Consider the following 17,371-nt stretch of genomic DNA (forward strand, 5'->3'; position numbering starts at 1 on the left):
TATTTTAAATAATTTATTCTATAATTAACATGAAAGAAAATATTTTTTCAATATAAAATATATAACCAAAATTAAACTAATCTATCCTGTATGTGTGATTAATTCGTTTTGCAATTTTTGTCACACAATTACTAATACCTTTTTTTTAATATTACATTGCTGTTATTTTAATTTTTATATATATATATATGAACTACTTGCTCAGTTTAAATATTCTTCCTTCTCAAAAGATTTTATTCTGTGAAAATAATTAAAAGATAGTAATATTTTCACAATGCAAATACTAAAGTAAAAATAATCAGTGTACGTCTCCTGCAGTTGAAGTCCTTGTCAAACCAGCGTTTCGACTCATTTTAAGTAGAAAACTAATACAGTCAAAAGTCGTTAATCCGGACTCGTCGGGACTTCGGCGATTCCGGATTATCGATTTTTCCGGATTATAGATCATCAGTTTAAATCTGGTAAGATGGCATGCAGAAATTACAAAATTAAAAATATGAAACCGTAATTTATGAAATAAAGAACAATTATGATCTAAAGGGTATCAAAATTTACAAAAAGAAAAAGCTTAATATTTATTTGTTTACTTTATTAAACATTTCCTTCAATGTAAGTTGCTTCGTTTCATGTGATAATACTTTCTCTTTAATTCTATTAAACAGACATAATTTCTTGTTTAGTTACAAAGTTCCGCTGTTCAAGTCCTATAATTGCTGTGTTGAGAATACCGACTAATTTGTCAATCGAAATGTTTTCGTTTTCAATAACCTCTGGGTCACTTTCCTCACTATCGGAAGCGAATTATAATGACGAGGAACTTGATTTAAATCATATCAAAGACGGAGTATATCGAGATGAAATACTACACTTAGTACGGAATTATAAACCAAATAAAATAAAAACATCTGCTCTGAAGATAAGGATAGTGCTGACAGATCAACTTCCAATCCGCAGCGTGAAATTGATAAACAGATTTCGGATTTCAAAACATACTTTCGCTTTGTAGATACAAATTAGATATTAGTAAATATATATCGGAAATTCTATTTGACATAATCTTTCTAATCTATCATAATCTAATAATGACGTTTCTGCCCACCCCCCTCTGCCGCAGAGCAGCGTGAAATTGATAAACAGATTTCGGATTTCAAAACATACTTTCGCTTTGTAGTAAATATATATCGGAAATTCTATTTGATATAATCAAAAGTTCAAGCTTACTTTTATAAAATTGCTCTAACAGTCTGCAAAAAATAATAAACCGGATCCAATTCGAAGATTAAGGAACAACGCAATCTGCAACATTAACTGAATTAGATAACTTTAGCTCAGCGTATAACTCCGTTACACATTAAACGCGCATGCGCACAAACATATTCGCAGCTGTAAGGGTCTTATGCGCTCTCGTAAACGCCTGTGCGCATGCGTAAACGCGATGCATACGCAGAAAGTTTGTAGCTTTGAGGTCCGGATTATAGATCATTCCGGATTATGGGTGTCAGAATTAACGAATTTTGACTGTAATAATCAATATCTATTTTACTATATAAAAATGAGAATGCTATGAACAGTATTTTTTTTTTTTTTTTTTAAGTTTGCAAAGAAACGATTATTTTTTAATACTATAATAGGTTACAAAAGTACTATTCCATGAACAAAACCCCTCAGTCTTATAGCATTGTTACTTTATAGCATAATACAATAATAATGCAATATAATTCTACTAACAAGCCCACCAGCCGCCGATAGGTAGAGTCGCTGAACGCAGGTAGTTTGGTCCGAAGTTCGAATCCCGCGAACGAGCTGGCCGGCGTTTTCGTGGCTTTCCCCATGTGTAACGTGTATATGAGCCAGTTTCCCTTAGAAAGTTCTCACTTAGAAACCAGTTTTAAACATAATAAAATTACACACACACACACACACACACACACAAAAAAAAAAAAAAAAAAAAAAAAAAAATTCTGAAAGCCTTTAGATTTTATATTACTCCCAAAGGGCCATTTTTTTTTTTTACTTTTTGCATGTTACCTTTATTTATTAAATATCATGTTTTTCGCACTTAAACCATAAAATTCAATTCAACAGCAATATCATATAATTTTAAAAAAGCATATCTTTAGAATTTCCGATACTTAGGCTTGCGCACTAGAGATAAAAATGCTTTTTTTCCTCTTTTTTTTTTTTTTTTTTCTTTTTTCTTTTTTCCTGTACAATGTTGGCATTGCTCGCTTTGAAATCGTTGGGTTTCTTAATCAAAAACTCATAAATGCTTTACAAAATATGAAAATAGATAATAAAACAAATTCCCAGTTCCAAATTTGGGCCTCCATATGCCTACATTGGAATGGAGGATTATGTTATTCAGAATTTCATGGCTCTAGGTACCGTTGTTTTATCACAGTGCGAAAAACATTCATACATTCTGGAGATTCCTCATTATTTAATTTCTTTAAATATAATAGAGTGCGATAATACTTGGTGGCAACGATTTGCCACAAAATGGCAAAACGAAATTAATAGGCCCTCTGGGCTAAAACGTATTATTAAAAGTATCACACTAGTAGTAGTACAGCTACTGAAAAAAATATTATAATGCTATTTTATAGTTTATAATTTTTTTTTATTTTTATTTTTATTTTACAGTAGTGTGAATTTCGCGTAATAATGAACGACATTCCTTTTTGTGTTCACAGTATTATTCTTAAGGTATTCAACTGTTAGATTTTAAAGTAAACGTAATTCTTGCTGTACATAAATCGAGTAGAAGCTTATCGGATGTCTATATTTGTATTAAATGAAGAAGGTTTATGTGCTTGATAAACTTATTATCTTCTACATTTTTAAAGCATACAATTGCAATTTATATCTGTAATTTCAGGAGTAGTATAACCTTTCTTTCAGTAGAAATTGCGTTCTTGTTTTCTGAATGTGGCTGCAAATACTTTCTCAGTTCATCGCAAATTAAAATAACTATAAATTTTGGCAATCTGAAATACGCAATGAAAACATCTTTTGGCAGAGCAAAAGCATCAACATATTTCCTATAAATTCGCCATCGATTCAGAGATCTACGACCGTATTCTTCGTTTAAATATGAAAAAATCAGCGGCGAAAACACATACAAAGCCATTGTCTACTTAGTACGTCAACTGCACAACTCTGATTGACGACGCGGCAACACTTTTTCACTCGCTTTCGACAACTTCCGTGCTCAGAGAATACAGGATGTCGAGCAGACCTGTTTTTTACTAGCAGCGACATCTGGCGGCCCACAACTTGCTGTCGACTCTCGTAGCGTAGAATAACCGTCCTGGACATCTTGGATGTGTTCCTCAGGCGATGAAGGCGCATCCGTATGGCGACCAAACAGGCGGTCACAAGGCAGACGAAGGTCTCGACCGAAGAGCTTCTGGGATGGAGAATAGCTGGTCTTTTCGATCCTAGCATGATTTCGGCGGCTTCCCGAGCTGGGTCTTTCGGACAAGGCGTCGGCGTTTCCAGGCGATGATCCCTTTTGAAAATGGATAGTTACGTCATCAGATGCTGAAAACAGTTTGTTGTTTTTGAAGTCTAAGGAAAAATTATGTTTCCTCAAAAAGTCCAATCCGAGTATGCATGGATCTGTAATATCCGCCACATATGCCGTGTGATGGTAGGCGGCACTTCCAAACATGATGTTCACGTTTAACTTCCCAGATATGTCGATCTTATCACCAGATGCAGTCTGAAGGGTAACACAGGATGTCGTCCAAATAAGTTTATCTTTAAACTGTTGAGCTAAATCTCTCCGAATGATGGTAACATTAGCTCCTGTGTCAATGATCATATTGCAAGGAACTCCATCGATATGCCCATTGATGGACAGTCCGTTACTGTTGCCACCCACTGTAGAAATCTTGAGCGCTTTAAAACAAGGTTTTTCATTCTCTGGCAACCTCCGTTCCTCGATATGGTCATTCATTTGTTTCCTGCGTCGTTGCTGAGAAATGGTCTCAATTTTCGTACACTGGGGTGTTCTGCAATTCTTTCGTACGTGGCCTTCAGTTTCACAGTTCCAGCACTTTGGTTTCTTGTCAGTCCTTTTCCTTCCCGTGGCATTTAATTTTCTGTTTAAACCGTATGCCTTATTTTCCGTGCTCTGGAGTGTTCTGCAGTTCCTTCGTAGGTGGCCTTCAACACCGCAATTCCAGCACTTCAGGGTTGGTTTCTTTTCACCACTATTCCGTCTAAAAGCATTCATTGGTCTTGTCAACTCATCCGTTTTATTATCCGTGCCCTGGGGTGTTCTGCAATGCCGTCGTAGGTAACCTTCAGAACCACATCTCCAACACCTTACAGCCACTTTGTTCTCACTGCTACTCCGTATCAAAGCATCTACTTGTCTGGATAAATCATCTAAACGAGCCATCAGTTGATCCACTGGCTCGTGGACTCGCACAGCTCTGACTGGGTAGCTATCTCTACGTGTTGCTTGCTGGGCTGTCTCGACTTTTAAGGCGTACAACAGAGCGCTTTTTATGTCCTTCACATCTGCCATTCGCAGAGCTTTCTGTATTTCAGTATCCCGGTTGCCGTCGATGAAATATTGCAGCGACAGGATTTCTCTTGTTTCTGTCGGGCACTCCGAAAAGGCGTGATGTGACAGCCTTTCAACATCCGTGGCGAGCTCCTGAAGTGTTTCGGTGGGCTTCTGTTGACGGGATTTTAGTTGAAGCCTGCTGTACTCTTTCAAACACTTTTCGCCAAAGCGCAGCTCCAATGCGCCGGATAGAGCTTCAAAGTCTAGTCTCTGGTTTTCGGGAAGCGTCTGCAGGATATCCGCCGCGTCTGCTCTCAGACAAGTGGCGAGATGGCAGGCCTTAGTTTGGGAATCCCATCCATTCGCATCCGCAACGACAGAAAACTGGGTCTTATACACTTGCCAGGATGTCTTCCCATCATATGTGGATAGCTTCAGAGACGGACGAGCAAGCATCGGTAAGAATTTAAAACCATCACTATTGTTCCCTGCCGTCTCTACGAATTTCTTTAAAATATCCACTTCTTTGGCTACTGCAGAAACCCTATCATCAATTTGTTGTTCGATTTGGTGTTGGACGACACAAACTCTTCCTTCAATTCGTTCCTCCACAGCAGAAACTCTCCCTTGTATATGTTCTTTTACAGAAGAAACTTTTTCTTCTATTTCTTCTTTCACCGAAGAAACTCTTTCTTCAATTCGATCTTTTTTTACGGAAGAAACTTTTGTCTTCAATTTGTCCAACTTTATTTTCAACTGTGTCAATTCTGCCTTCTATAGCTTCAAATTTATTTTCTATTATACAGGTAATTTCTCTTTTCATTTCTTCTTGACGTGCTTCAACCTTTTCTTGACCAGCTTGAACGGCTTTCATTTCGTCCTTAACGGATTCCTGGCCCAATTTCATTTCTTCCTTAACGGAGTTGACAGCTCCTTCCATCTTTTCTTGGAAAGCAGCAAATGCTGTCATCATTTGCCTGAATTGTTCTTCCATCGCTCTTGTAATTGGCATTCAAAATCCCACCGCTGCCACCAAAAATTGTTGCGTGCGCACGGGTTCGTTATGAAATGAATGCACAAGTCCGATGAAAAATGAATAAAAATTTATTATCATCATAACAAAAATGCTTAAATTTTCTCAAATTATCATGCAGTATTACAATATCTCACAGTAGTTATCTTTTAACTACTCAAATGTCCAATAGAACGTAATTCAAAACAGCTAAAGAACGCTAATCCGCGAATTCGCTACAATCAACAAGAGCAGTTTTCTAAACAACAACAAACTAAGCAACTACTACAAACTGAGATGTTTTCCTCCTTTTATAAGATTTTAAAATCACGCGCTAGAATTTTCCAGTACTTTCTCGAAATCAAAAAGAGATATTTATTTATTTAATGCACGCGCTCTAGTATTTTCAATTTTCCGGCTTAGCTTTCTTTTAATATTCGTCACGCGCTGCACTGCGCGAGAAATAAAACCATTTAATTTATAATTGAACTAACATTAGCTTTTTAAATACCAAACTCGTAACAATATAAAAACGTAAGTGATGTCATTCACAAAAAAGGTAATGTTATGTTTAATAGTTCGCTGGCTTTGCCGCAACAATATTAAATATTAAACTGTCAGATTAATTGTATTATTTTTATGAAAACATTCAACAAATATGTGAATAATACATTTTTCGCAACTTCTACTAACATTACACTATCACGTTAAAGCCTAGGCGACAGAAATCCCCTAGTATTGACGAATTCAACAATCCATATTTTCAGCTCCGTTTCATCTTTGAATAAAATGTAGTATCTTAAGTTGCAACAACAGTAGGTGATAGTCTGTCAAAGGAATAGTAGATCAAAGTAGATCAAAGTAGTTGACGTAGATCAAAGGAATGCAGTAGATACTTATACTATTTTAATCGTTTTTTAAACAACAATTTTAGTGATATAAGTGACTCGAAGGCGAACATTCTGACTCTGAAAAAACACACCCTGTAAATACGCATATACATTCTTTGTCGCTAAAACTCAATTCAAATCAAAATAAAAAGACATCTTACTTACCTGTCAGACGCATTCTCGCCTTTTATCATTTTCTCTATATTTTATTGACGACACAATTAAATACATTTACAACAAAGAGAGGCACATATAAGCTTTGGTTAATATTTCGCGTTGGTGTTACATCTTTCGCATTCATCAAGGTTCTGAACTAGTCCGAAGAATTCAAGCGCACACAGCGCCATCTGGTGCAATACAGTTTCTACAGACTGCCCCCCGAATGACCAGGGGTTCATTCAAACACTTACATTAATACATATTTAATAAAAGAAACTCTTACAATGTAAAGTTCAATCAATTCACATATTAAAGAAACTACACTTATTTACTATATAAACAAATCATTCATCTTTAAACAATTTGTAAGTTACCTACAACAAAGTATGATAAAGATAATAAGCTGACAAATCAATACCTGTAGATACATTAAAACTTTTATCACATATCAGGAATAGTCCTGTAACAATAATACAGATTAATAAACATATAATAAACAATTAAACTTATTCATTTATTTCAAGATTATATAAAAGTTGCACAGGTCTTTTAATAACTGATGTACCTGTTTTAATTTCACAAGACCTTACTTTTCCATCTCTGCCAGGAAATACTGTTACGACTTTTCCTAATTTCCAAAAATGTCTAGGTAGCTTTTCATCATGAATTAATACAATATCATTAACTTTAAATTCAGTAATTTTACCTGCAGGTTTAACACAATGAACAGATCTCAGCTTTAATAAGTATTCATTTTTCCATTTATTTCAAAACATACTTACCATCTTTTCTCGATAATTAAATCTTTTAATTAGCATTTTCCTATTAACTAAATTAGAATCAAAATGAAGCCTGGCAGGAGGCAAACTATTCACCCTGCGCTCCAATAGAATATGGAGTTAGAGGCATAGGTTCCTGTAATTCAGAATAAACATAAGTTAAAGGACGAGAGTTAAGAACACCTTCAATTTCAATAATTAGAGTTTCTAACTCGTCTCGATACAAAGTAGTTTTTCTAAGAGATTTTCGTAAAGCAAGTTTTACAAATTTAATTAGCCTTTCATAGAAGCCACCCCACCACGCAGCTTTCTCAGCGATGTAGCACCATTGGATTTTGTGGGAGGCGTAAAAGTCTTTTACTGTTGGATGACTAATGACAGTCCACATATTTTTAAGTTCAAGTTCTGATCGTTTGAAAGTTTTGGCATTGTCCGTTAAAACTTGAGAACATAGACCTCGACGAACAATGAATCGTCGAAAAGCAAGAAGAAATGTCTCTGTGGTCATGCTACCAACAATCTTTAAATGAAGAGCTCGCGTTACTCCACAAGTAAACAACACGATGTGGTTTTTCTCATCACTGTCTTTGGTATAAAGTGATCCACCGAAATCTATACCTACTACAGATAAAGGAGGTAACTCTTCTGTTCTATTTACTGGTAAAGGAGCAGTAACTTGCACACCAGGAGAAGAATTAAATCGTTTACACAGAATACATTTTCTTAAGATATTTTTAACAGTTTGTCTTCCTTTAATTATCCAGTATCTTTCGCGTATTTCTATCAAAGTTTCAGAATATCCACCGTGAAACACTTTGATGTGTGCATCCCACACTAGTAAATTCACACAGGGCATAATAATTGGGTGTCTTTGAAGGTAAGAAAGTCTTGACTTCTGAAGTCTTCCACCAACATGTATTATCCCGTCATTATTAAGAAAGGGATTCAGTTCTAGAATAGAGGAAGTCTTAGAAATTGTTTTACCCTGTCTCAAAGAAAACAGCTCTTCCGCAAAAGCTTCACTTTGAACAGTTTTTGTCCAGATAATTTCAGCCTCGTTAAGTTCTTCAGTGCTTAGTTCACCACATCGTTTAGTTTTAAATTAAATGTTGTATATAAATCGTAGTATCCAACTTGTAACACGGTATAATTTTCTTAAACTACTATATCTATTCAAATCCATTAAATGTGTCAAATTCGATTGCACTTCGCACACAAAAGACGATACTTCTTACAGTTTACTTCTTTTTTCGCTATATACTTCTGGAGAAATCTCTGGACAAATTTCATAATTAGAGCCTTTTGGCCAATCCCTTTTCTTCAACCGAAGCCATTCTGGACCTTGCATCCAAATCGAACTGGACATAAACTTTTCCACGGTAGCTCCTCGAGATATAAAATCTGCAGGATTATCCTGCCCACTACAGTGATTCCAATCAGCAGGATCAGTTCTAGACTGGATTTCATATACACGGTTCGATACAAAAGGTTTCCAGTTTGAAGCTTTCCCTTTAATCCAATGAAGAATGATTACGGAATCTGTCCACATATATACCCTAGTCACATGAAATTTAAAATTTGTTTTCAAATATTGGAAAAGTCTAGAAGAAATAACAGCTCCCATAAGTTCAAGCCTCGGTAATGTCAACCTTTTAAGCGGTGCGATTCTTGATTTCGCAGTGATAAAACTTGTATAAATACAATCATCACTTGACACGTAACGGAAGTACGCAACTGCTCCAAACGCTTTAAGAGAAGCGTCAGAAAATATGTGTAGTTCTAATTCTTTCACCAATTTCCATGGTATGGTGAAATATTTTCTTTCGATTGTCAAATCTTTCAACAGATAAATCTGAGAGTACCAATTATCCCATTTTTTCTTCAAGTCAGTTGATAGCTCATCATCCCATCCTAAACCAAGTTCCCATATTTCTTGCATTAATAATTTTATGAGAACAATAAAAGGTTATGCAATTCCCATAGGATTAAATAACTTCGAAGCTGTCTGAAGTACACTACGTTTTGAATTCTTTCTATCACAGGTCATGTCCAGTAGAGGTTTTATATCTAACTTAAAAGTAGCTTCTTCGGTGTTCCATATTATGCCTAAAACCTTCAAAGGACGTTCTTTAGTTTCTGTTAAATCAGACAAACCTCGTTAACTCCATAAATTTCTCAACTCATCCGATTCAAATTCATGTTCGCATCTTTAAGAATTTTTACAGCGCTCTGTGAAAGTTCTAAAGTTTTCTCTATTATATTTGCTCCGTAAAAAAGATCATCTACATAAAGTGCCGAGTCAAGCATTTCACAAGTTTCGCTTTGTTCAAGTTTATGTTTTCTAATGTGATATTTAATAGTCGCAGCAAGGATAAAAGGGCTAGATGTCACTCCAAAGGGAACGCGAGTCATTCGTAAAATTTTGTAAGTTTTTGAATCACTTTCATCTGGAAACCAGAAAAAACGTAAATAGTCTCTATCCTCTTCCGCTATTCCTATGGTCAAAAATGCTCCCTGAATATCACAGCTGAATGCATATTCATATTCGCGAAATCGCAAGATTACATCCAAAATTTTGGGATTCAACGGTGGCCCAGGATTTAAGCGTTCATTAAGAGATTTGCACCCATTACCTTTTCACGATGCATTGAAAACCAATCTGACTTTCGTAGTGTCCCTATCCGATCTTACTACAGCTGAATGAGGCATTTAATAAGAATTCCCTTCCGAAAGGATATTCTTCAACAATATTCAGTTTTAATTGCTCCTTAACTATATTCTTATATTCATTATAAACCCAATCATTTTCTTTCATTTTTACACTTAAGTTACGACATCTTCGTTTTGCTACCGCGAAATTGTTAGACAAGTTTTCTGGTTTACCGTCCCAGAATAATTTAGTTGTATACATTCTTAAATTACTTTCGAATTGAGAAATAAATTGCTCTTTAAATTTAAAATCTCCACTGTGAGTATCATTTATCCCCATTGAATCTAACTGCCAAAACTGCGTTAGTTTTTCATTTAATGCGGCGCAACATTCAATTTTCATAATAGAAATATCCCGATTCGCATGTAAATCTGATGGAGGGATTCGACCTTGAACAACCCTTCCAAACAGAGTATCAATCAAATACAAAGATTTATTTAATCGCTGTTTTTCTCCCGTATGAATATCCCAAAAATGCTGTGCTCCAATAAGGAGAGACAATTCATTTCCTGACGATTTACTTAAGTTTGACAACTGAATGTTCTTCCTCGAAAGTATTTGCATTAATTTGTTATGTGATACTTTAAACTGCGATCCAGAAATACAGTCAGTCAAAAGTGCTTCAATCGTTATTTTCTTGTCCGAATGACATAAATTACAAAGTGAAAACCGAACTACGTCATACGTTTTTTGTATTGGCACTCTAGAGCCGAAAATGTAAACAGCTAGACTTTCTTGTCTAATTATGGGTAGTTTCATTTCTACGGCTACTTCTTTTCTCCAAAAAAAAAAAAAAAAAAAAAAAAAAAAAAAACATCTCTGTGACGTATTATCTAACAAAATATTAATCTCTTTGCTTTTATTACTGCCTATTAATACTGCCGAGCAAGTTTCAAGTAGTATGTCGCAATCATCGGATTCATTCACACATGCTACGGAAGACTCAACATTTAATTTATTCGCGTCGACGGTCTGACGATACTCCAGAGCGGGGGAAGAAGAATAAACATTGGGTTGACCGCAAATCAATTCGTGATGCATAAAACGTTTAAAAATTCCACAAATAGATCTTTTGACACTGCTTATGTACGTGCCCCTTCGAAAGGCAAGCGTAATATATACCATATTTTCTAAGAATTAATTTTCTCTGTTCTACCGATGTGGAAATTATTTGATTAATTGATAGATGGCGCTAGCGTTGCGTGTTAACGCGACGTGCCTTCTGAATTTCGATAGACTCTCCACCGGCAGTTCGATAGATGGATGTCTGATGCTTTGCACACTATTTGATTAGGAACACTTCGGTTCCTATTTGATTTCGATTTTAGATTATGAAAGCATATAGATTTGTTTGTCAACTGAACCACCATGTTTTGATTAATGATCTGTAAATATTGTACACATTAAAAGTTACATTTTAAAGTGATTGATGTCGATTTTTAGATCTTAGAATATTTTGAAACACAGCTGGTGCATTAGGCCGTCAAGAATTGGATTTAGCACGTTGCAAGTGTGCGAAGTCAGCAAAAGGTAAGACTAAATTTTTTAATTTGTAGAGTAACAATGGCAGAAGAGTCTGTTGTTAAATTAAAATCGAAACGCAAAGTTATCAGGACCACTGTGTTCAAGATTCTAAAAAAAATCGAATCATAGTTGAATAAAGAAGAAATTGATACAAGTACATTAGAAGAAAATTTATATCAATTAATCACGAAATCGAAAGCTCTGAGTGAATTAGATGCACAGATAGAGCGTGACTTGAAATCAGAGGCGGAAGAGTTTGAAACGGAAATTCTATCTTGTATCGAATACGAAGAGAAAATTCAGTTATGGCAATTCAGAGCAAATAAAAAATTGAAAGAATTAAATAAAGTAACAAATTCGGATAATAAAAACTCTCTTAACGAAACCAATTCTAAAATCGAAAGCAATAAATGTACGCGTCTGCCAAAATTAACCATCGCTAAATTCTATGGAGATTACACCCAGTGGACAAGTTTTTGGAACTCTTTCAAGGTAGCAATCCATGATAATGAATCTTTAACAAAGATCGAAAAATTTAATTATTTAAAATCGTACTTATGCAGCAACGCTGCAAACGCGATAAAAGGTTTTTGCATTTCGGAACCAAATTAGGATGAAGTTGTCGACATACTTAAAAACAGGTTTGGCAGAAAAGATATAATTATAAACTCACATATGCAAAAACTCCTGAATCGTACCCCAGTAACCAAATCCAGTGACACTGTAAAACTTCGCAAACTTTGTGACACTCTAGAAACTCAAATACGCAGCTTGAAATCATTAGAAGTCACACCGGATAAATACAGCTATATGTTGATTCCAGCCATAATGAAAACTCTGCCGTCTGATATAACCTTAGAATTCAATCGTAAAACGGATTTGTCATCTTTTTTTAATGTTGACGAATTATTGCAGTTTGTTAGTTCAGAACTGGAAAGTCGCGAGAGAAGCCATCTTTTGCTCTCCACTCATACATCAGAAAGCACTTCCTGTGTTTATAAAGAGAAGGGTGGGAAAGGGAGTATCGTCCGTTTCACTCAGCAGCTGCTGGCGCTGGTTAAAGAAAACAAAACTACTAATTGCTATCTGTTTTGTAATACATCCAAACATGTTACTGAAGACTGTGAATCACTAACAGTTGATGAGAAGAGAAATTTATTACGTAAACATGCCAGATGTTACCTTTGTCTGAAATCAAACCACCGCCTAAATCAATGTCGAAGCGATCTCGTCTGCTCCAAGTGCAAAGGTCGACATAACCGTTCAATATGCTTTCGCGCTGAGAAAAAACGAAATAAAAAAAAATAAAAGTATAGAAGATTCGCATGTTCTTTCAGCATTCTCACGCAGCAAAATTAAAACTATTTCGCTTCAAACGTGTTGCGTAACACTTCGAACAACTACGCAGTCGGTTTTAATTCGAGCTCTACTGGATTCAGGTAGTATGCGTTCCTTCCTAAGAAAAGAAATCGCGGATAAATTGAAGCTTCCTGTTATTCGAACAGAGACTCTTTCGGTATTTACGTTTGGAAATAAAACACCCATTAGAAAAACATTTGACCTTGTTAAGATAAAATTACAGAACAAGGAAACACCGAATTTGAAAATCGAAATTGAAGCTCTCGTGACTGAACAAATTTCAAGTTCTGATTTACCACCTCCTAATCTGGATAGACACATTTTAGGCAAACAGTTAAAAGGTTTACAACTCGCAGATTCTTGGGATTGCAAAGGAAAAATTACTCTTTTGATAGGAGCTGATCATTATTATGATGTAGTAACTGGGAAACTTAAGCGTTTAAACAAACATTTAGTAGCTGCTGAAACGTTATTCGGTTGTTCTCAGCTAGGTTACACCAAAGGTACAACGTATAATTCCACAGCCTTTAATATCATAGTTGAGGAAGATATAATATCTGATCAGATAAAGAAATTTTGGGAGCTTGAAAGTTTAGGTATAAAACCTGAAAATGAATCATCCGACCCATTAGACAATACCATAATGGAAAAATTCGAATCGGAAATTTTATACAAAAATTCTCGTTACAAGGTTAGGCTACCATGGAAGTCTGATAGAAAATATGAGTTATATGACAATAAAGCGATTGCGCTGAAACGATTTGAGACACTTGTAAAGCGATTTCAGAATAAACCTGAACTCTTTTATTCGTATCAAACAGTTCTAGAACAAAACATCATTGAACCAGTTCCAGACACTGTTGATAGTGAATCTCAAATCACATTTTATTTGCCTCACAGAGAAATCGTTCGTAGTGATCGAACTACTAGTAAACTACGTATCGTATTCGACGCGTCTTCACATGGACCTGGTGAAATCTCGTTAAATGACTGCTTGCATATTGGTCCAAATTTGTATCCTGACATTTTTGAACTTCTGTTGGCCTTCAGGCTTCATCCTATAGCATTTACAAGTGACATAAAGCAGGCTTTTCTTCAGATAGAAGTAGATGAGAAGGACAGAGATGTAACGCGTTTTCTGCTTACTAAAAATCCATTCGATGATCCACAAAATTTTATAACTTATCGGTTCACACGTGTGTTATTTGGCCTAAATAGCAGTCCGTTTTTACTGGCTGCAACCATTAAACACCATTTGAAACAATATGAAAAAACCTACCTTGCCATTTGCGAATTTCTAAATGATCACATTTATGTAGATGACATCATTGGAGGACACCAAAACGTTGAACTTGCTTTCAATACCAGTTTAGGATGCTTCAACATTTTTAGAGATGCTAGTATGATTCTACATAAATGGCACACCAATTCTCAAGAACTGCGCGAATTATGGATTAAAGAAGGTATTGAATCCGAGGAATCTAGTCATGTTTCGGAAGCTAAAAATCCTCCATTGAAAGTGTTAGGAGTCGCTTGGGACAACCAAGGTGACATAATTTACTTTGATGTAAAAAATTTGATAACATTTCTATCAAAACAAGTTAATACTAAACGTTTCGTCCTACAAGCAATAGGACGAATTTTTGATCCTGTAAGTCTATTAGCACCGTTTGTACTTAGAGTCAAAATCATATTGCAGCAAATTTGGACACTTGCTTTAGATTGGGATGATGAACTACAAGAAAATTTATGTTCTGTATGGAAAACATGGTGCAAAGAACTTTCCAATTTAGACGAAATCGGTATTTCACGATATTATTTTTCTGCAATCGGTAATAGTGATGTGGAAAGGATTGAACTGCACTGTTTTTCTTACGCTAGCAAAATGGCCTATGTTACAGTAGCGTATCTGCATATAATTTCTAGCAATGAACAAATATTTACGGTTTTTGTTGCTTCAAAGACTAGAGTAGCGCCGTTAAAACCGCTCACCTTACCTAGGTTGGAACTAATGGGAGCTCTTTTATCAGCCAAATTAGGCACTAGCATCACTAAAGTTTTGAAGTTACAACTTTCTTGTTTTTTCTGGACTGATTCGAAAATCACACTTTTCTGGATAAAAGACTGTGCAAAGAAATTTAAGCTTTTCGTTAAAAATCGTATTGAGGAAATACAAAATATAACATCCCCAGAAAATTGGCATTATTGCCCCGGTAAATGTAATCCCGCTGATTTGGCTTCGAGAGGAGCTAAACTTCATGATTTGAAAAACAATCCTATCTGGTTTCAAGAACCAGAATGGCTTAGAATGTCGTCTGAGTTGTGGCCTCGACAGAATGAAGAGAAACCTGTCACTGAAGAAGAATTAGAATACCGCAAGAATATTAATGATATTTACGAATTTGTGTGCACGGCAGTTGAAGAAAGGGTAATAGACATCTCAAAATACAGTTATTTAAGAAAATTGTTGAGAATAACTGGTTGGATGAAGCGATTCATTGGTAAAATTAGGAAAACAAACCATTTGACAGGTCCATTAATGACTGAAGAAATAGTGGACGCCAAAAATTATTGGATTCGACCTGAACAAGAACGTTTTTATCCCAAAGAAATCGAGTCTCTGAAGAGAGCGAATAAAGTCGAAAAGAAATCCTCTTTATATCTTTTTAACCCATTTTTAGACCAGAACGGGATACTGAGAGCAGGTGGAAGATTAGAACATTCTAGTTTGTCACATGATGAAAAACACCCGGCAATTCTTTCAAGAGACTCCTGGCTAACAAATTTGATAGTAGAAAGTGCACATGTTAAAATGATGCATGGAGGAGTAGCAACGACCTTAGCTGAAATTCGAAGTCGCTTTTGGATCCGAAAAGGACGTCAATTTATCAAGAAAATAATAAACAAGTGTTTTATTTGTAAAAGATATTCATTGAAATCTACTGACCAGACCACTTCTCAACTTCCAGAAGACAGAATCAATGAGACACCACCATTCAACGTGTCTGGTATCGATTTTGCTGGACCGATTTACGTAAAAAACATCGAAGGAAGTCAAAAGGCTTATATAACATTCTTTACTTGCGCTATCACTAGAGCCATACATCTGGAACTTGTACCGAATCTGTCTACAGATTCTTTCTTGATGGCATTCAAAAGATTCACATCTAGGAGAGGCAATTGTTGAGTAATTTATTCGGACAACGCGAAAACTTTTAAAAAGGGAAAAAAGGAACTCGAACATATCTCTAAACTATTGTCGAATGAGAAATTCCAAGATTTTCTGTCGAATGAAAGAATCAGTTGGAAGTTTATAATAGAACGAGGGGCTTGGTGGGGAGGCTTCTATGAGAGATTAATAAAATCAGTGAAAGAGTGCTTAAGAAAAATTCTAGGTAAAGCTGTACTAACGTTTGAAGAATTGTCAACAGTTTTAGTACAAGTGGAAGCTGTTTTGAATTCTCGTCCTTTGACATATGTATACAATGAGCACAAGGAACCGTTGCCACTGAAGCCAGTCAATTTTTTGATTTTTGGAAACAAAGATTCTACATTACCTATCAACTTTAATTCCATTGTTAAAGATTTCTCTACCTAGTCCTCTCTGATCAAAAGAAAGATTTATCAAGATTTATTGGTTAGGCAATTGTGGACTAAATGGAAAAAACAATATTTGATGGATCTTCGGACAGCTCATCAATTAAAAAATCCTAACGTTTATGATGATCTAAAAGTTGATGATCTTGTATTAATTGAAGGCAACAATAAATGCAAACTTTTGTGGAACTATCGCAGAGTGATAAACGTTTTTCGTGGTCGTGATAATAAAGTTCGTTCTTGTGAACTAAAAACTGCTGATGGAACAATAATAAAACGACCAATTCAATTATTATATCCTTTGGAACTTTAAAAACATTTTTTATTGTTTAATAATATGAATATGATTGAATATGTTTTATACAATTGTTTATTTTGATAATTTAGTGTCATATGATTAGATTAAGGATAGTTTAAGTTTACTGAGTGTCAAATTATATTTGATGATTAACATACCTTTTTTTTTGGAATTTAGTATAGTGATTATAATTTGAATATATTTTCTATTCATTAATATACTTATCAATTGTTTTATGATTACATGTTAAAATACTTATTGGTATAAATTTGATTGTTGTTAGATTAATGTGAACTCTTGACAGAGTTAAGGTGGGGAGTGTGTGGAAATTATTTTGATTAATTGATAGATGGCGCTAGCGTTGCGTGTTAACGCGACGTGACGTGCCTTCTGAATTTCGATAGACTCTCCACCGGCAGTTCGATAGATGGATGTCTGATGCTTTGCACACTATTTGATTAGGAACACTTCGGTTCCTATTTGATTTTGATTTTCGATTATGAAAGCATATAGATTTGTTTGTC

At 35.2% G+C, this 17,371-nt stretch overlaps 1 protein-coding gene across 1 annotated transcript in view; it reads right to left on the reverse strand.

Annotated features, from left to right (window-relative positions):
* Positions 1-6,697, reverse strand: part of LOC118188446 (alpha-tocopherol transfer protein-like) — a 74,335-nt gene extending 67,638 nt beyond the window's left edge. Inside the window, exon 1 of the mRNA XM_085823592.1 lies at positions 6,587-6,697. The gene's annotated coding sequence lies outside the window, so the exon portion shown is untranslated. The remainder of the gene's footprint in view (positions 1-6,586) is intronic.
* Positions 6,698-17,371: the final 10,674 nt, after the last annotated feature.

This window comes from Stegodyphus dumicola, chromosome 9 (genome assembly GCF_044657685.1).
Source record: "Stegodyphus dumicola isolate Sdum_Otavi_A_Nest chromosome 9, ASM4465768v1".
Taxonomy (NCBI): domain Eukaryota; kingdom Metazoa; phylum Arthropoda; class Arachnida; order Araneae; family Eresidae; genus Stegodyphus; species Stegodyphus dumicola.